Source organism: Micrasema longulum, unplaced genomic scaffold (genome assembly GCF_059751315.1).
Source record: "Micrasema longulum isolate JH-2025_06_02 unplaced genomic scaffold, ASM5975131v1 h1tg000732l, whole genome shotgun sequence".
NCBI lineage: Eukaryota > Metazoa > Arthropoda > Insecta > Trichoptera > Brachycentridae > Micrasema > Micrasema longulum.
The window spans coordinates 66,290-89,325 of NW_028277927.1; the positions used below are offsets into that span (position 1 = coordinate 66,290).

The following is a 23,036-nucleotide window of genomic DNA, read 5'->3' on the forward strand; positions in this document are numbered from 1 at the left end:
GACACGGAACCGCTGAAAATATGAAGCGGTTTTATTTTTTTACTCGACAGTATATACTCGTAATTCAATCATCTGTCGATGGCCAAATTTTCAATTAATCTTTCAAAGTTCTAATAAGATTAAGTTCATTAAGGTACCTACGTTTGAGACGTATGTGTTCGGTTAAATAAATAATTACGTTACCATTTGATATGCATTATAAATCAATCAAACGGTGTGTTTTTATTCCGTATACGAGCGACATGATGATGTAAATATTTTTTAATATCGTCCCGTAAAGATGCGACGAAATACTTATCACATGAAGGCTAAAACATCTGGTGAACTCATGATAAAGAACGTACAAAAGATATTTAACTTATAAAATATATTATTTGAAATATCTTTTTATTGAAAACAAATATCATTATTTAGTGTAATAGGTATTGCGAGGCTTTTTTGAAGATCTTGAACAATGAGAAATTATGTGTAGCCACGTACATGTTCAATTAAGTGGTTCACGCTATCAATTTGAATATTCACTTAATTCATTGACTCTTCTCTTGAAATTGATTAACTTCCATTTTAACGCAGAATCCTACAATTCGAATTGCTAAAAAAGCTGGAAAATAGATAAACGCAAATACGAAGAATAGGTACGCGAGAAAAAATATGGTAACTAGCTTATGGACAATTAAACAGTACAAAAACAAATTAATGAATTTACTTATATACATGAAAATTATTATTTATTCATTTTTTGCATTACATACCATTTCAAATATTGAAATTGTAACCCGTGTCGAGGACACTTAAAAATATACTTTTTGTTTTTTTTTTTACATTTACACGTAAAATATATAGTATAAAAGTACGGAGAAAAAAATTGAAAAAATCAAAACAGTATCTACAGTTTGAAAAACTATACATGAATTATTTTGTAGTTTGAAAATAAAACATGTTTTTGTAGCTATTAGAAATTCAATTTATAAGATAAATAATATATCATAGCATACCTAAAACGTAGTGGGAAAATTCAGTTTTTTTGTTTATCTTTGGATTTAAATGATATTTCTCAACTTCTTTTTCTTTCGAAATACTTTTTCAGATTTAACCCCTGATCAATGATACCGGATAAAATATTTCAATTTTTCAGTATAAAACCCAGATTTTGGCCTCTTCCGGTTTCATTTTCCTTTTCAAATTTTCTGTCATGTTTTCCGTAACATAAATCTATTCCGAGAAGCCCTACGATATTATTCCTTCAAGTTGGAAATCCCCCTTAGTCAAACAAGGGAAAGAGGATGATACTACTTCTATATATTATTTCATAATATATACCCTACTCAAATATATGTTGCAGAGGATAAACTTTGGTGATATTCCATCGAGTTTCATCTATAAACCGTCTTTTTTAAACCTATTCTTACAGAAATATAAATAAAGGTGCGGTAAAGTGGTGACCTAACTTTAGACCTCTGATGCGTAGTTTGCAGCACTACCACGGTTACCTATTTTTATATATTGATTCTGTTATGGCATAATACTACTACAACCTGACACATGTTTTAGCGATCAAGAGATTAAAATCACTTAAGTAACATGATGGGGTATTAGATAGAATGATGAAGAGAACAATAGATCATGATACTCGAAACCATAGCAAATAACAGACGTGCCAGTGAAGGAATTCAGTGACTTTTAATATTTTTTTTGTTTGTTTATAGACCATAAAACAAAGCCTTTTGTTTTTAAATATACATTTTCATGTATTGTAGTATCAGCACTATGATTTTTTTAAGTTTTGTAATTTTAAAATTCGCGTTTGACTTCATTAGTTCAATTCGGTGAGTTCTGCTGTTTGGTGAATTGGCTTTCCGTAAAGCGGAAATCTCTTAAAACACTCTATGATTGGTTGATTCCGAAGAATTTGTGACGTTCAAAATATAATAGTTCGTTTTTATTAAAATCATTTTTACTATTTTTTTAATACATTTTCAAGAATCTTCGCGGTACAATTTAATGCTCTAATTTTTAACGCGCGTAAAACATTGTTAATATGAAATTTCTTGTAGCACTGAACTTCCTCATCGAAGCAGCCATGTTTTAGTAAATTAAAAACTACTTATACTTAAATTTTAGAAAATTCCATAAAAGATGCCTACATTATTTTTTTATGAACAAATCGAAAGAGATGTGAACTACGCATCATTATCAAACCATGTTGGTCCACTGCAGAACATACGCCTCTTCCCATCGTCTCTATTGTCTCAAATCTGCGTCCTCATCCATTATCTCAATACAATCACAATAGTGACGTCCTTGGGGCCTCATGTTCCTTGGTTACCACCATTCCAGAACATGCTTTGTTTGCCCAGTTAAAAAGTGTTCGGTAAACCCAAGGATTAAAATCACTTGTAGATGATAGTAAAAAAAAAAACAACACTCGCTGAGCTGCATTCAAATCGAATAGATAAGGACAATAAAACACATTGTTGTTACGGTGTCTATACAGCAATAATGTTGTAGCAAACATCCGATATAAAAATATTTTTTGTAAATACGCTTAAAAACAAAACATTACCAATACATAAGTGTTCCCCCAATATGTCGTGTACATATTACTTACACAACGAACGTTTGTGTGGCACGGTTTTAAATTAAAACACAGCCATTAAATATAATTCTTGTTCATTGTCAAGGTCAACCAGTAAGACAGAGACACCCTGAGTAAGTTGTATGCATTTGTATTCTCCGTCTCTTGCTACATTAAATTTATATTTAGAACCTGCCGGTAAACAGACTCACACATGTATGGTAATACTTTCGAGTGAAAATAAACACGTTATGTGTGTGTTAGTTTGTTTATTTGAGGGTGATAAAAATGTGTTCACTTGTGCAATATGATTATACGGGGTATTCTTTTAAATAGTTTTTTTTTTATTCGTACATAACATTTTTTTGTAAGCCATAAAGAAAATATTCGTTTTAATTTAGGTACTGTTTTGTAAAAAAACATCTATGATTTTTTTAAAGAAAAATAAAATATTTGCGTTCTTATGACTAACCCAAATATTTCATTTTTTCATTTCCCCAAGGGGCCATTTTCAACGAGTTGTAAATAACTCACTATTAGAAAATAGGAATGAAGTTGGGGTAGAGTTGGATTCGAACCACGGACCTTTGAACCATGAGTCCGAGACACTAGTCACGGGACCACAACCAGATTATACAATTACATAATTTGCTTTAATAATGAGTCCCTAATTTGAAGATATGGGATGCCAGATTATTTTTATCAATAGGTTTTTGAATACAGTTTTTTTCACTCTCTTACATACGCTGTGTGAAAAATATGACTGCACGTCGGACTCATTATGCCTAACTAAAATCGACAAAACCGAGGTTTCGCTGTCTCGTTTTCCGTCCTCCAAATCTGAATAGTTTGTTTTTTTTTTGAGAAAGAATAAAATTTTCAGTATTGGTACCATTTCCATTTTCCAATTTTTTTTTTATATACCGTACCTCCGAAGACGGCAGATAAATCTGTGTTTTTTTGGGTTTTTGGATGATCCCAGCTCCAATAAGAAACAATTTATCAAAAAATAAAAAAAATACAGAGATACGCCAATCGTAAATAGATACGGTGTAATGCCATAATCCAGGGAGAAAATACGGGAATACAGCTGTATGAAGAAAGGTCAGACAGCGTTACCTCTTACAAACTTTAGAAACTTTTTTAAACATTACAATTTTATCATTAACGGGCTCAGTGGTGTAGTGATTAAGATGCTTGATTTAAACACGGAATATTCCGGTTGAGTTATTCAAAATGTTGATGTGATGATAACATAAATATAATTTAAGATACGTAAACTTATTACACACTGGCAAATGTTTCATTTTAGAGTGTTTCAAAAAGTTATTTTTTAAGTCACTAAATTTTGTATTAAAAATAAAAAATGATTACATAATACCTCAAAATACCTTTGACCGATAGTGCTGTAAGTTGTCTTTGTGTCGAGGTTATTGTGATTACATAATTCGTATTTAGAATCGCGATATAAAAATTATTAAAATAAAAAAATATTAATCTAGTGAAATTATTCGTATATGTCGTAAAAACACTTGATCGTTCTCAAGGTCCAGGGTTCGATTCTGTGAGTGGACGTGACTGCAATATTTCATTGTTCCTGGAGCGTAGGACAGATCACCTTTGTGTAACATATAATTGAAATACGCTGCATTTGGTTTATAAATGCAGTGCCATATTACCATGAGAAAAAAAAGAATATTGACTTTATTTTGTAAATAAATTTACACTTATAATGTGGCCAAGATAAATTTCACGATAAGATATTTAAAAATAAATATTTCCGACAGATTGACAATGTAAAAAAAAGAAGGATTAACATAATTTACACTTAAAAATGTGGGTGTGATAAGTTTGCCGATTAGATATTTAAAAATAAATATTTTCGATAGATACTCATGTACGTACTTACTTCTTGAAATATATTGCACTCAAGGCGTGTTTACGATTCCATTTATTTTGGTTACCTACATACACACACAGTTTTACACTTCTACCAACAAACAGTCATATCTCAAGTACGAGTATATGTGTGTGTATTCGTTATAATATGTATTGACATTAGGTGCACGTACACCGATAGCGTAAACAACCAAAATGGCCGCTTCAAATTTACAAGTGACTGTTTATAATATTTGAGAAGCGTGAATTTTTTTCTCGACTGCATAAAATCAAGTCGAATGGATTAAAAAAAATATCCAAAAGTCGTACAGTACTAAACTCAAACAAAGTAACAACTCATATCAATACAATTATGGGTTTCGGAGATTTGCGTAAGGATAATAATATATAATCGGGTTGTGGTCCCGTGGCTAATGTTGCGGACTCACGGGCCAGAGGTCTGAGGTTCAAACCCCACTCTACCCAAACTAAATTTCCATTTTCTAATAGTGAGTCATTTACAACTCGTTGAAAATGGCCACTAAAATTCAAATATTTGGGTAAATTAAAAGAACACTAATATTTCTTTAAAAAAAAATAAAGATATCGAGGCTTTACTGACAGAATGCAATAAATCATTAAAACAAGTGATAATCAGAGATAATCGCATTTAAAGCTTTTTTATTCTTTCAACGCATTATTTCTCCCTCAATTTAAAGTTACTAGTAAGTTACTAGTTGATAAATCCACCCGGTCCATGAAGAAGTATAAAAATTGAAAAAATAACATTTTCAGGCGTTGTTTAGTACGTAGGTGAAATAATTCAATTAGATGAATCTCACGCGCATAAATAAAGGTTTCAGCTCTTTAGCTTCACAAAAATCAACATATGAAAGAATTAAAGGAATATAGATGTTCAAATATGGGCAGAATGGTGAATGTTACACAGTGTGTAAAGTGGCCACTTAAACCAGCCAATGACAGGTCATAAGCTTTGTAGATGCCTAGACTTGTATAGTTAAAAAAAGATAAGATGAGCAATGAGGAAAAAACCTGAATCTCAAAGAAATAAAGGAAATAGAAAAAATCGAAATATTTCAAATTAATTTGAAAAAATAAGTAATTGAGAAATTTTTATAAAAAAATTTTTATATTATTAAAAGTTTAGATAAGTTCTTAAGATGTTATGACCTAACTTAATAAAACATAAGTAAATCAAATAAAAAAAAACATCGAAGTTTTTTTTGTGTCCAGTGCAAATTTTATTGCGAAAACCTACCTTTTTTTGTAATTCTGTGACTCGATTTAATTTTAGCGAAATAAATATGATTAGGTTTATCGTATGACATTTCTAAAAATACCCCAAACTACCAACTGCAACTAGTAAACAATGTTTTTTGCTCATTTAAAGCAAAGCCAATGTTGGCTTGGCTGACCTTGCACGAAACAATGGTAGATTTTTGAAGGATTGAGAAAAAATACCAGGAGCATCTAGGCCCATTTCGGACGAGCGAAAAAATCCACAAGGCACGATATAATATCATGATGGATTGACTTTTAATTATTGTATTAAAATAAGCGGACTTGAAATATAAATTTTTGAAGGTTTTTTGAACACCAATATTTCATTGTTCCTAGACTGGCACTTGAAGTATAAGACCAATATCCTTACCTTTATGTAACAGATGATTGAACTACGTTGTATTTGGTTTACCAATGCAGTATCCTATGCACCACTGGGTGCGGAAAGGGAGCGAATGATTTTATTTATTATTTATTTAATAGTAGGTAAACGCACTAACCAGTACATCATCAGGCCGACTAATCTTCACTCGATTTCATTTTACCTAAGAGCAGGCACTGAATAAATTTTAAATAAATAAATGATAAGACGTATCGCGTTGTGGTCTCGTGGCTAGTGTTGGAGACTCGCAGATCAAAGGTCCTAAGTTTGAACCCTACTCAACCTCAATTTGGTTTCCATTTTCTTATAGTGAGTTATTTACAACTCGTTGAAAATAGCCACCAAAAAATTTAAAATTTGGGTTAATTACAACGCTTATATTTCTTATTAAAAAAATATAAAATACAAAAAAACATAATATAAGAACTTATATTTAAATACAAGTTATAAATTTAAAATACATCCAATTATTTATTTGACCAATTAACGCTTTCACCCTCTAATTGGTATTTACATGCTGGTAAATATTATACAGTGTCAGGATCATTTATACAAAACGAACATTTATCTTAAGTATAGGTTGAACATTAAAAAAAAAAACAAGCCGAAAGACATACTATAATACTTCAATGAAACAAAAGGGGGAAAAGTTTTTGGATACGTGGCTGAGTTGGCGGGGTACACTAAGGGAGGATTCTATTATGTTGTATTAAAGCAGGGTTATTTTTAAAATATAAAACCCATAATTAAGTTATTATATTTACCAGTCTGAAAATGCCCATCAAACGGTGAAAGCGCGAATCGGTGAAATAAATAAGTGTAATCGAACAAAGAATTATTAATTTTTAACTTGTATTTACATATAATTTATTATCTTAGAGTAATAAATAACCTGATAGAGTCGAGTCGCCCATGCGGATAAAAAAACATATTACGATTTTTGACCACGAAGTTAGCTACCTTTTACAGCAATAGAACTGGCCGTGGATACTTGGGTTGAAAATTGCGAGCGCATACCGAAACCGTCCATTACACGTTTGTTGTTAAACTAAAAACCAAACCAAAAACTTAGAACGCTTTTGTTCTATGCAATAGAGCTTAAGGGCTTCTCTAGAGCATTATTACTCTGAGGCAATCATATAATAAAAATGGAAATCCATCAACAATAGGGAAATATCACATACTGCAAATACAGATAAAAATATATAAATGGATTTAGAAAAATTAATTGTATTTTCAAAATCAATATGGATATTGTGGAGAAATGTTTTCATACATAACTTTTTTTTTTATATGCCCCTAGAAAAACGCTACATGTTTAGCATTGATCGTTGTGATGCTAAGATTCGTGACGATGTTCTATACAATTTAAACGGTTTAAAAAAAAGTTAAAATTAACATGAATCGTGACGTATTAGGGGCGTGGCCAATGCAATGACCGTGTTCGCGGGAATTCCAAATTTAAAAATATTTTTCATTGTAAGTATCTACTAATAAGTAGTAAAATATTTTTTTTTACTCGATAGTATTTTATAGACTCTGTTACTGTGAAATTGTAAAAAAAATGTGATATTTCCCTATGGTCAACAACTAACTTAAATAGAAGAAAATAATAATATTTAATTCATGTCGTGTGGATTTAGACGACACATATGAAACAGGCCTGATAATGTATATCAGTGGGTTCGTGGGCAAAGTGGGTTAGCTCAATTCACGCATCGCCGAGCTAAAATAATGCCAGGCCATCATACGATACCAGAGCAATATAATAATGAGGCGAGGGAATCGTGACGTACTTTTGACGAAGGTACTAACTTGACCTTGATCATATTGTTATAGAATTGTGTTGTGTCTACATTTAATTTATAACGCGGACGTCAAGCAAAATATTGTAGTATTAAATAATACTTAAATACCCATGGTAGTAATACTGCGCAGGTCATGAACAAGACGTAACTTAAGGCCTTGTTTTGATGACGCAATATTTGTCAAAATTCTAAAGACGAGTAATCTTCGCAACATAAGCTTTGAGGACGTTTTGTCTTTTTGACGTCATTGGAAGAAGTATAAAGCAAAAATGCAATTTAATTTTTTTAACGTGTGTACAGCATTTTGATAAATAATGTATCTGAGTTTGGAAAGCAACATAATCGAATGTCAAATTATCGATAAATATTATCTAAAAAAATAAAAAAATACAGAAAATAAATGTTTTCCACGCTCACAATAATTCTTTGAAAACTAAAGGTCGTTCCAAGAATTACAAATTACTTTGGAGAACTAACATTAAATTGCGTTATTCCAAGATTTTTATTATTTTTTATTGATTAATATAATTGGCACATATTTTTTTTCATTACAATCTAGTTTTATAATTCTTTAATGTAAAAGGTGTAACATAAAAAAAAGACTAGCTCTAGTGCTTGGAGAGTGACTAACACTACTATATTTATTTAGTTATTTTAAGTTATTTAATTGAGAATAAACATGAGAAAAAAAATGAAATAAAAATAAAAACAGAAAATAATAATTCAGAAAAGCTAATTAAAATAAATACTAAATGTCAAAAGTAGGAATAATCGGCGTGCGTGAATGAGAAGATGTATGAATTTTGACGAAGCGAGGTCTGTATGCAAAGATATAGTGATATGGCGATCTGTTCTCTCTGCCTACCCCTACGGAGAAACGGCGTGATGGTTTGTTTGTTTTAATTGTAATTTAAATTCAATCATATTCTTATCAATATCAATATGGAAGACCTTCAAACGAAAAAAAAAATACGGAAAAAATATCATTTGAGGGTGTTACTTGCAAACCCGGCAAAATCCAAAATCTTAAAAAAGTGAGATATGAATTAAAACTTATTCAGAACACGGTTGTTTTTGCAATATTCAAAACATCGTCGGTTCATAATACGGCGTTATTTGTAAAAATCTGAATTTAAAATTATTGGGTTTTTTGCAAACATGGCAACGTCTACTTGAGAATTGGAACGTTGGCAATCTCCAAAATTAAATTAAATATATTACTACTGTTTCTGGAGATAATTAGTATTATATCTTCGCTAGTTAAATATAAAATATCAACTGGTCATGATAAAAAATTTAAATATAAAAAACAATTAAAGATTTTACATTGTATCAGTTTGTTGTGATATACTAAAAAAACACTTTGCCGGGTTCGCAAATAGTACCTACTTAGAGTAAATGCTATTAAATGGTGGAATGTGCGTTAGATAAAATTGTTTTTTTTATGTATCGAACCAAAAAGTTCTGCAGCAACGAAAGTAACGTAAAATGAATAAAACACTTCTTTTAAAAAATAAATTTAAAGTTATATACATATACATACAGGAAAAGCTCTTGAAGGAGATCATGGAATACAAACATTCACCTAAGCTTAAGCGATGAAAATAAGAAAAAAACAACAAATGCTCCGCGTTATATTTAGATGGACCCGAGTTTCGTTTGAACACTAAAACCAAATACCAACATTGAGGAAACTAATCCATGAGTCATAAGAGCCATTGCCAACATGAAAAACCAATTCCTTTGTTTTTATACTGCGAAAAACGAGGCGGGCTTCCGAGAAATGGAGTCGATTTTCGAAGAATACAAAGTTATGGTGGTTTTACATTATGGTCGGAAAAAAATGGTGACTTCACAACAGTCAAAATACGGCGCGACTCACGAACAAATTATGACTATCTCGGTGACCTTCAATTTGCTAAGATTTTTTGCTGTTGATAATATAGGTTGAATAATAATGTTGATTATTGTCCGTAAGGATGATATTCAACCGGTTTTTTTATCCTTGTTCAAGGTTTATTGTTTTTTTAGGTAGGTAAGCAGTGTAAGCACGTGGCTTGGCTATAAAGCGTAACGCTAGAACCAGATTAAAACGAGGTATTTTTTGTTTTCATCAAATATAGAATGAAGTTATTCTAAGCTTTGAAAACAGAATTTAGTTTTTTTTACGAACACTTGGTTTATGACACAGTTTTCTAAGCTTATTACTCAATTTGTTATTATATGGTATTGTAGGGTGGGGTGGTTCATACGCTAATATATTAAACCCTCTTAAAATAGTACAAAGATTAATTATTAAAGTAATTCTAAGGAAACCCTCAACATTCAATACGGAAAGTCTGTTTAAAATATTTATGGTTCATACAGTGGACACTCTTTATAAAATAAATTCTAGTATACAAATTTATAAAAATGAAAAAATAAAAGAATTTGAGATGAATAAGTCACTCGGATACCAAAATAATATTAAAATTCTTAAATTCCACACAAGTCATGGTCAAAATAGCTTTGTCTTTAAAGGTGTAAAAGATTATAATAATCTTCCCAATGAACTAAAAACTATTAAAAATAATGTATCAATAAATAAATTTAAAGTAAATGTAAAGAAATTTTTTGAACACGTGTAAAAACTACAATAAATTTTAATTAGTCTGAATGTTTTATTGTTTTCTGTTTTATCTTTATATATCCTATGTTTTAATTATTTTCTCATGTACTCGTATTTAAAATTATATGAACTCTTATAATAAACAATTAACAACTACGACAGTGTAAGTCACTCTCCAAGCATAAGAGTTAGTCTCTTTTTCGGAGAGTTACAGTGATAAAATTTACTAGATGTGTAAAAGTACATATGTATAGAATTTTTACAAAACATGTACCTTCTATGAAATTTATTAATAAAAAAAATTACTCGATGATCATCACAAGTTCAAAAAATTGTTTAGTTATTTTTCAATCACCAATTTTAAAATAACATTAGATCTACGGTAAACCTAGACTTGCAAAATATTAAATTCCGCCATTACGGAGATTGAAACTCAAACAAATCATGCACCACAGTCATTAATTATTAGCCGCCGTGACCATTATATTTTGTAATTACCTACGTTTTCAAAGGAATCAAACTCAATTTTTAGGAATCCGTGAATAATTAAACGTTTTTAATCCAAATAATCCCAATTCATTTACCTTAAAAAAACTAATGTAACTTATTGAGTTGATGAGACACACGACTATATATAGAAACGCCTCGATCTTATACTCGTATAGCTCAGAGCCATAAGTATTTTTTGTCCTAGAGAATTATATCATCTAAGAAGACACTTGGTTTTTTTCCTATAAAGCTATAAGAAACCTTCTTGCCTTTACAATCAAATCCACGGTTTTATTTTATAATGGCTCAAATCTGAATAATAAACTCGTCCGATTGCTGTAAATCTTTAATTACCAGGAGATAATATAAAGTTTAAATATGCAAAGTAGCAACTATCTCTTCTGTTTCTCGACTATAGACTCTATGACTGACAGTAATGGTAGGTTGCTTCATGAAGATTCGTGGATTGATACTAGGAATCAAGAGTCGCGGTAGTGTGCGTTAGGCTGCGTGTATATAATACTCTATGTTGTGGAAGTGTGCCACGAATGTGAGGGCGTGCCCTACAGGAATAGTATTAAGTCACGTAGGCCGGCATAGGGACCACTTTTGACTTCGGTAAAGATTTATAAGGACTGTTTAACAGCCAGGGATGCGATGCGATCCTATGACCTTTGATTATGATTTAATACCAGCTGGAGTCCATTTAAACCCATGAGCATTAGCAATTAAACAAAATTGTTTAAATCACTGTAAAATATGACTTTTTCACGATTCGAAGACATCATGTATGTGTTTTGTGGTACTATTTGCTTATTTGACTATTAAAATATGAGAAGAAAAATGCTTCTATCCATACGAAGAGTGCAGTATCAAGCATTTTTGACGGCATTTTGTTAAATACAGATTCGGAGTCTTCCTCGCGTGTAAAAATTTCTTTAAAAATCATAAAATCCAGGAAGGAATACTGAAGTAGCCAGATTTTAAGTTTTTAATTATTTTTGTTTTATTTAAGTTTAATGTATCTTTCAAATTTAAATATTAATCCTAATAAGAATATTTGATTAATTTCTCTTTTTTTTTCTTTTGAGACATAAACATACAGTGATGACGTGCATAATATTGAAACTACAAAAAAAAAACACATTACTTTTTTTAACCACGTTTTTTTTCAGAAACATGTCTAACTAAGATATTGCATATTGATTTGAAAGAATACTAAAGTTTGTGATATATTTCGCTCAAAAAAATTGTAGAGATGCGTGATTGTTATTCTAAGAGAAAAATAATTTGGTTAAAAACAGAACTCAAAACAGCCAAATTTAGACTAACGACAGAGTACTTTTGGGGGTGCGATATATATCTATATTTGTTTTTGATGATCTACATTATTTGTTCGCTTAAGCAAAACAATGTGATATCATTTTTTTATCTGGGTTTCATTCTACGAATTGAATAAATATAAATAATTATGTACATGAGTTGATTAATTATACGACAAAATTAAAAATCATCTCGTGCATATGCAAAGTTGAAACACCGACATAAATACAACGTACGACATGTTTATTTCATTTAACAAATTATTATTTTCACATTTACGTCGATGTCTTCTGTAAACGAGTTTATAAATAAGTTTAAAGAAAATATAACCATAACTAGTTTTAAGTGAGCTAAAGAAAAAACAGAAAATAATGATTAACGACAAATATAAATTATCAAACACGTGTTACTGATGATTCGACAAACAAAGCTCAATATAAAAAAAAAAACAAACACTGTAAAAATTGTAAATATTGCACAATGCGTAAAATATATTTCTTAAATCTTAAACAAGTCGATGACAGACGATATGTCCGGTAAATTAAATATCCCAAATAGAAACCTGATACAAAACTTACTATTTTATACCGATAACCTTAGAACTAACTATGGTTTTCATTCCCCTATGCCCAGAATTCTTAGATCTGCCAACAAACATACCAGTCTTGATTTCTTTGAAAACAAGTTGTCTTCTTTCATACGCTCATATAATCTATTCCAATTATAAAGACCTCTCTCCTGCATCCACTTCCACCAAGTCTACTATATACCATTGTGTCTTTCTACTTACTTTTATAATATTTTTTCTATGTTAACATATGTCCTTAAAGATGCCCATTGGGCGTATATATAAATAAATAAATACCTAGATCTCTATATTACCTACTTTTTCGAAGGGGTTCTGCACCTCGTGTAAATATCGGACAGCCAAAATGTTAAAATCAATTTTCTAAATACCATAACTACATATTTGGTTTGTGTAATTTCACAATTATTTAACATGGAAATTCCCAACGTTACTGCTCTCAAAATTGATTTTTACTTATATTACATCTAAGCAAGTGATACTTGCTTCACGAATTTGGAAGATACAATGACGGGTTTCATCGTTTTCATTTATCGAGATGAAACAAAAATAAATATATTTATACGAAATCATTGAAAAAAGTTTAATTTTTTGGAGAAGTTAATTTTAATTCATTAACAAAATTTGTAAATTCAATAGCACCTAAATGACATACAATCAAATTTGTCCTAATAACAATAATTAAAATCAAAATGTTTCGTTATAAAAATATTATTTCTTAAAACACATATAGAAAAACATCTTCAAGTACTTTTACAAAGCACGCCTCCGTCACAAACCACACACATTTACCAAACCAGGCTGACGATGTCGGGAGAGCAAAAAACCATATATTGGTCTGTCAAACTAAGTAGATTAAACAGAACATTGAACGGTGTCACTCTGTCATTAAGTAGAAACTTTTATGTATTATTATATACAATCGAAGGTTAATGTAAAATGAAAAAATAATAAATAGACAATGAATTTTATTATTTCTGTAATAAATACCAATTAACTACCAAGAATAATTTTCCCTAACAAACTTGAATTTTCTATCTAGGTCTTGAGACCAGTTATTGGCTGGTTTTAATGATCACTTTACACGCTGTGTAATATTCATAATTCTGTACAGCTATGCTGTAGATAAAATGCATTCAGTGGAGAAACTTGAAAGGTTTTGACCCTTTCCCGAGTAAAATTGAATCGTTATCGATAACTAATGAGCGTCCATTAAAGACATCTTAAAATGAATAGTTTATTTACAGACGCTTCAAAATAAACATTTCCTGCCAGAGAAAAAAGAGAAAAAACGTTATGCCGTGTGATTTGGGTGAAAGGTTGTATATTTACATTTGCTGGCATCCACTCGAGAAGTTTGTTTTAATAATATAATGAATTAATAGTGAAAGCGTTTATAAAGAAGATTCTGGAATGCTTATTATCAAAGTAAATAAACAAATGGAAAACGGGTATAATAAAATTTAATTTAAATAGACTTTTCATATCATTTCTGTAAATCGGTATAATTTATAGCAAAATATACATTTTAACTAGCTTACTTGATGAATGATTCAAAGCCAATAAACAACTTTTATTATTTATATTTAAATCATTAACTTTGCGGTCAACTATTTTAACTAACGTTTCGAGATAAACCCACATGTCTCTTCGGCAGGACACTCACAACACTCACAGGAGTAGTAGGCCAATCCTCTTTGACCGAAGGTTAGATAATTTTATTTTTTTTGCAGCATCAGTGTGGAGTATCTAATAGATTTTACATGAAGATTTTCGAATATACCGAGGGAGCTAGTTCTGATTGGGACTCTTAAGATAATTTTTATTAAAGCTTTTTGTATAATTATTATTTGTTTGATCAGTGTGTCATTTGCACATCCCCATCCAATTATTCCATACTCCAAAACTGATTGACTTATTGCGTAATATATTTTTACAAGTTCTTATAGTTTTGAAAAAGTAAATTTTATGTTGTGGAAAAGTAATATGTATAACATAATAACGAACTAAAAAGCGATAAAAATAAACAAATTTACTAGGGCCTGAATTAGGGCCTTTTTTCATTCCGTATTTTATTTGACGCTTATTTTAATGAACTCGTAAGGTTTAATCACAAAAATGCCTAAGTTTTGGCATTTTGGAGTGCATTTAACTTATTAAAACATTATTGTAATTTGTTAATCTAATGACTCCCGAGGGGGTGAAATCCAGTCTTTTGTCTACAAATATTTGGACAAACTCAAATATTGTAATGAAACCAACTGGTCCAAGAAGAAGTTTAAAAATTCGAAAATTGTTTTCAGGCGTTGCCTAGTATGAAGAATAATTCAGTCAGATGAATCTCTTCACAACGATAAAGGTTTCGGCTCTTTGACTTCATTAAAATCAACAGATGGAGGAATTGAAGAAATATGGATGGTCAAACAAAGGCAAATGGTGATTGTTACGCAGTGTGTAAGGTGGCCATTTAAACCAGCCAATGACAGGTCATAAGCCTTGTAAATGCCTAGACTTCCATATTCCCTTCTTTAAGGTATTCTCATCACTGTTGTGATTTGTTATTTAAATAAATTTCGTTTTCGATTTCGGTCACTACTAAAATGTATTATAAACATTTAAAAATGTATTATAAACATTTAAAAATGTATTATTAACATTTAAAAATGTATTATAAACATTTAAAAAATGCGAAGTTTTACATTTATAATCCACGAATATAATGCATATATTTATATATAATGTGACTTTTAAAATAATTTTCGCGGGACTAATTTTATTGCCGGCAGATGTTTGAACAGCTGAATGTTTCGTAACTTAAGGATACTCGGCTGATAGAAAGAATCCTTTATGTTAGAACTGGTCACGTATGTGGATACTGTATACTGTATGCGTATACCCTTTGCCAATAATTCCCGTCAGACATTGAGTGGTTTGCCTAACGTGGTTTTGACACGCTGAATACCTGTCGCAGTGGAGTATAGAACGTGTCAGCTTACGCTCAAACCATATATAGGTAACAAGCAACATGCCTAACGAAGATAATATAATATTCAACTTGGTACGTTGCATCGCCAAAGAAAAACTCACACACGTCTGAGAAAAGTCGAATAAATCCATTGATTTCTATCTGACTGATTGAGAAACGACCTTTTCCATATGTCTCTTATAATAAAAACTACGATATTATGCGTCAACATGTGTGCCATTATAACAACATAAATATGTTAGAAGCTAACTTGTCGAGAGGTCGGATTGTGAAACTCAAGCCTAGTGTATTGTATTAAAATTAATTAAATTCTGAGCTTCAAAGCGTAACAAATTCGCAACAGACAAAGCTTGTTCGGATCATAAATATGATTATAATATAAACAATATCATATATCATGAAGTGAGGAAATAGTTATTAATAATATGGAAAATAAAATTCCGATTAATTTTACAGAAAGCGGAGGATTGCATTTGTAGGACTTAGATTTATGTAGCTTAATGTATGGCCGCGAAACATGGTGCCTACCTAAATGAGGTAATCGAGTGTTTTTTTGTATTTTTTTTATTTGTTAACAGACTATTAAAAATAAGCGTTTTTTTTTTGTTTTACTCCACCTGTGATGTCACAAGTTCTCTACGGCGAGTTCTGCTGATTGGTGAATTGGCTTCCGTAAACCGGAAATCTATCACAAAACTCTATCATTGATTAATTTAGAAAAACTTCTGACGTCATTTCAAGAAGTTAACTTACATTTGACCTTTTTTACACCACAGCAAAAAAAAAAGGATCGTGTTTTTTCTAAGGCAGGTAAACGCATAAACCACTACATCATGAGTTCGATATATCTCCACTTGATTTTCTTTGTCAAAACTTTCACATGCGAATAGAAACTGAAGAAATAAAACGAAAAAAGTAAATAATAAATGAGTATCCACCCAACTTCATTTTACTGGGCCGGGTGAATTGGCACGATACACGTGGAATGGGCATTTAAGTGCACATTGAATAAAAATACCACCCATCAGAAACGTACCATAAATTCAGTTTTTCTATTAAAATAAATTTGCTCGTATAACGTATGCATTTTGTAGTAAATCTCAAATCGCCACAATATTATAATAGAACAAACCTCACTTGCTTAAGTACAAAGTGGGTTTATTGGATTTGGTATGGATGTCGCCGCAAAATAGCCACTCAATTGAGTGGCACCGCTGTTCATTAAATGCCAGCATTTAACGTAATGGCTTGGCCGTTCGTTGAATGAATTAGGACAACTCATCGTTCGACGTGCTGGCTAGTTAAAAGTTAGCCCTTTGGAACCGGTCAAACCAAAAGTTTAATTAAGGATTAAGTTAAGTAAAAAACGTTTGATTTATTTTTATCAATCCTAACCCAACATCCTGACCTTACCTAACTTCAAAAAAAAAAATTAAAAAAAAAAAAAACATTTATATTTTATTTATTTAGTTTCATGTTCTATATTTAAAAAATATATCCAACCTAACCTAACCTAAAATTGTTTTGTTAAAATTAAAAACTCTTTCGTTAAACGTTTATTCAACGAACGACCGAGCCATTTAGTTGAAAGCCAGCATTTAATTAACAATAGGCGACACACACGAGGCGAGGTTGTCAATTTTTTAAGTTTAAGATTAGCAATTAGCAAAAATGGACAAATCTGCTTTCCTTCCACACTTTTGCTTATATTTGTTTTTTAAGTATCTTTTTATTTTGATTTTTTTTCATTACGTATTTTTGTATTATTTAATTTGGTACTGACTCTTATTTGGCATATTATTTTTTACTCCTATTTCTAACTATAGTATATATAGTGAGTTTCTAGAAACCATATTTCAATTATCATTTCCTTTATGTTTTAATATAAAGATTTTTTTTTACTCGATTTCAATGATGCTATTATTTTATTGATTTCAATGAAACTATTATTTTGTATATTTGACTATGTATGAATCGAATTTTGGATATTTAAATTTATTTCAACAGAGAGGGAAAGCATTTTTGAGGAGGGAATATGTAAGTCTAGGCATTTACAGGGCTTATGACCTGTTATTGTCTGGTTTAAGTGGCAACTTTACACACTGTTTAACATTCACCATTCTACCCATGTTTGCACATCCACATTTCCTCAACTCTTCCATCTGTTGACTTTTGTGAAGTAAAAGAGCGGAAACCTTTATCACGTGGGTGAGATTCATCCGGCTGAACCAAATCGCCTACTAGGCAACGCCTGAAAACAATTTTCCAATTTTTATATTTTTTCTTGTACCTGGTAGTCAATTCAACAATGTTTGAGTATGTCCAAATGCTTGCAGACTGGCAGGATTTTCTCCCTAGGGGGTTGTTCATATTTAAATTTATTTCAACGGAGAGGGAAAACATTTTTGAGCAGGTTTGATATAAATTTAAATATGAATAACTCCCTAGGGCGGAAATCCATTTTTTACATTATATTCTTTAGAATTTTATTATTTATTATTTATGCCTTGTTTTTCTGGATTATTATTATTTTGCATCACATGTCATTATAATTAAATTTTAGTATTTTTTATTGTTAATTATATTGGCTTGCCGCGGGCATAGCCAAAAAGCCTTAATAAGTTCAATAATATTTAAACGAACGTTATTTTGAATGAATAAATAAATACATAGACGTCATATTCGCTCTATGCTGCGTAACGTTCACATACCTAACAAAAATGTTATAAATATACAGTATCGTAATAAACTTCAAGCTATTTAAGCTTAAATGCGAGAACTCAATAAAAATAAAAATGAACGACGACGAATAATCTGATCCTCGCAACCCAATTGAAATTGCGTGTCTTTGTAAGTGTTGTAAAAAATGAATATAAACAAAACAAATCGTTGTATGGACAGAAATGTGTTTTGATGCGGTTATTTCCAGAAACTCGTACACGTTATTATTTCAGTTGAGGAAATAGACTGTCAATGATAGTCTTAAGAGCTCTCCAAGAAAAATAAACGGAAAACAAATATAATTATGGAAATAAAAATGTAAAGAACATTAAGTATGTCGAATCATAACAAAACGTATAGGTTGATCTCCTTACTATCAAAAATATATCAATGCGTCCTTGAAAATGACACGATCAGGTACTTCAATAAATAGAATTAAGAATAGTCCAGAAACTGCATACGCGTATTAAACAGAAGGCGACTAAACTCCTCTTAAACGAGTATTTTTACGTTTTGACCTATTAGTTTCTTTGTAGACGTCGCTCATCGATGGGATCACATTTCATGTGTAAGTAGCAAATGCATGTGTAAGTAGCAAATGCATTACTTGAAAATTTAATTATTTTTTCATTTGTCAGATTATTACATTTTGTTATTGTTGCCAGGGGAGTCAAGTTTTTTACGCTACTTTTCCAATCTAATGAAAGAACTAATGAAAAATGAACCTCTTGGATTAAACAACGCCATGGTGGACATTTGACCGACATTATCTTTAAAACATAAAATATTATTTATCATAACATAAAAGTATTCGTTTTAAAACTTGTTTGATTTTTTAAGTTTAAAGTTCATTTATTCAATTATTCATATTAAATGACTCTTCCTTCAATTATCTACTTTGTTGATTCAATCATTTTTTTCCGCGAGTACAGTAGAATTTTTTTCAAATTTTAGAGAAATTAACAAATTGCTTTTTACAAGGTTGTATTTATTTTTTTATTTTTTTGCAGCATCAGGGTGGAGTATTTAGTAACTCTTGTATTCGTTACGGAAGGTGGAGAATAATGTTTACGTGCGTATAGTAACAAAGTTTTTACATGAAGTTGTTTTATAGATTATAGATAATACAAAAAGTTAAATAAAATTTTAAAAAAATAAAAAAGCGTCTGTAGTGGCAGTGAAACTGCGGCAGTATTATGTATCTACTTCATCGGATTATTGCATGGAGTTAAGTAATTACATCTACATTTTTATCTATACTATTGAATTGTATTGACTTTTCTTATCTACGGTTTTATCTATTCATAAACACCTAAAAGCATTCTTTTAAAATTGAAACGAAGTGTTTGCTATTTGGATTATACTGTGTGCCAATCTTATTATTGTACTTGCACACACTCACACACACACCCACACTAGAGCCACATATACGTATTATACAGATACAGACAGGTACAATAAAAACCGCGCCATCTGACTGCTGCACAAAAACTGTAAACAATTCTCAAGGCTACGGGGGCTAGGGGCCACGCTATATAGATTGCCGGCTGATACATATTGTTGATTAACCTTTATTATCGCATACAGACGCTTTTTCGTTTTTGCACCACGCATATAGTGGTGGATAGGGCACTGCTTTAATAACACCATTGGGGTATTTTCACAAGTCAGGAATAACGCTCAAAATTACATACGTATTTAGAGCGGATTTTTACGATTCTAATCATATAATACTCAATGTAATCAAAACAGCATTTTTTTTTCTTTATTCGGATAACCAACAGATATATTTATTTTATGTATGAAATAAAAAAAATACAAATAAGCAAATTACGGGTTTTTACACGTAGCAACACAGTAAGTAAAAAAATAATCTCAAACATAAAATGAACAGCAATCTAATGTAAATCCAGAAGAAAATAATAAAACAGCGAATTATTTCGAAAGCAAACGCCGCACGTCATTATGATTATTCGCAAATCTATGTTTCATGATGTTGTTATGAATTTTGCCGAATTTTGACTAATATTTTTTTTAAACTTTTTTAAATATTTTTTTTTATTAACATATAAATTATCAAGTACTACTGAACTGCATAAAATGCAGCTCGTCCAGTAGGTGCTTATAGTTGAGTTCTATTATTTAAACATAATCTACAACAACAACAACAACAAACCATCACGCCGTTTCCCCGTAGGGATAGGCAGAGAGGATAGAACGCCATAACACTCTATCTTGGCATACCGACCTCGCTTCCTCTACATTCATACATCTTCTTATGCACGCACGCCGATTATTCCTACTTTTGACATGTCCATCTTCAAGTATTTGATGGACTTGATCGTGCCATGTCTTTCTCGGTCTTCCTCGTTTTCTGCATCCATCAACATTTGCATCGTAGATCCTTTTAGCCGTTCTTTCGCTGTCCATTCGCTCTACATGTCCAAACCAACGCAGCACCCCTTTCTTAATTCTGTCAATAATGCATGTCTCAGCCTTACACACTTCACGGATCTCGACATTTGTGCACCTATCATACATCGTTTTACCACACATTCGCCTGAGGGATCGCATTTCGACAGCATTCAACCTACTTTCATCATTATTTTTCCAATTCCATACTTCGCTCCCATACATTAGAGTTGGAACTAGAACTCCGTTGTGAACTGCTAGTTTAGCCTCCTGCGATAAACATTTGTTTGCCAAAGTAGATTTTAGTGCACCGTTCACCCTGTTCCCGGCACTCACCCTCCTTTCAATATCTTTATCGGCCTTTCCGTCCCTAGTAAACATACTTCCCAGGTACACAAATTCTTCTACCTGATTCAGAATATCTCCGTTCACGCTGATCTCACATTTAGTTATATTTTCATCCCTTTCAAAAACCATCACTTTCGATTTATCAACATTCATAAGCAAATCGCTTTTCTTGCATCTTCTTATCTCTTAAATTCTATAAACATATAAAAGCTCTTATTACTATGGAAAAAAAAGGAAAATATGTACATCGAAAATAAACAAAATAGAAAATTGAATGACTAGGCCGTTCGTTGAATGAACGTTTAACGAAAGGGTTGAGAGTCGCTTAAGCTAGAGTTTCCTAGGACAGCGGTGCCCGTATTTTAACGGCCGTAGTGAACGGTGATGCGGTGGATAACCGTCGTAACGGTGACTAGAGTGTGGTTTCCTAGGAAAAAGGTGTTTTCAACACCATTTAACACCGTTTCAATAGGAAACCACTCTCTAGTCGACGTTACGACGGCTGTCTACCGCACCACCGTTCACTACGGCCGTTAAAATACGGGCACCGCTGTCCTAGGAAACCTTAGCTTTAGCCTTTTTAATTTTAACACAACAGTTATAATTGTCGTATTTTTTAATTTATTTTATTATGCGGATTTAGGTAAGGTTAGACTAGGTTGAGTAACATATAATAATAAATAAAAAAAAGTTTTTTTATCAAACTGGACTAAATAATTAATCCATAACTTAACTTAATAACTTTCGTAAAAAAACTTTTTTTAAATAATTAAACGTAACCTAACCTAACCCAGCGGATTTTGGTTCAGCCGTATCCAAAGGGCTTTTAACGTTGGCCATACCATTTATTTGAATGCCTACATTTAATGGACAGCCTAGCCGCTCAGTTGAGTGACTGACGAACTATTTGTAGCGATATTTATGTACTTTGTAATCGTGGTACCTTGATAATATTGCTAATAAACATTAAATTTGACAATGTTCAGATTAAGTGGATGATTACTTACCATTAAAACAATTAAGAAAATAATAAAAAATCTCTTTTGTGGCTATTATGTCACACGAGTCTTATAAAATACTGCCATAACGTAACTCTAATTTTAAATTTAAAAATAAACAATTACGTTTTATTTTGCGATAACAGACCTAAATTATTAATTATTTTTTTAAATTATGTTTTTTTTATTTTATTTAATACAATTTCATTTTGAATCTTGAAGTATCAATAAACATATTCTTATGTGTGCCTTTATAGTAACAATGTGTGTTTTTATACACATAGTTTTTAACATTAAGTTTGATTTTTGAATTATCATTATTTTTCTTCATAAAAGTTTTTTCCTACATCATAATGTTTTTATACTACCGTATATGATTAATTGCCTGAATTTTGTGATTAAGCTTTTTCTAAATAGGAGTCTGATACCCGTATGCAGAGAAAAAACTTCAGGTGAGGAAAGTACATTCTAATTTCAAATGCAATGAATAATCCGAAGGTAAAGACAATAGAATGTACTCTCCTCACCTTAAGGGTTGTCTCTGCATACGGGTATGAGTTTTAGACAGTATATCGCACCCCCAGGAGTATACTAAATTTGGCCATATTGAGTTATGTTAT

General features: G+C 31.1%; 1 protein-coding gene across 1 annotated transcript in view; it reads right to left on the reverse strand.

Moving 5' to 3' along the window:
- LOC148279305 (uncharacterized) overlaps window positions 1–23,036 on the reverse strand; it is a 90,354-nt gene that overhangs the window by 13,323 nt on the left and 53,995 nt on the right. The window lies entirely within an intron of this gene.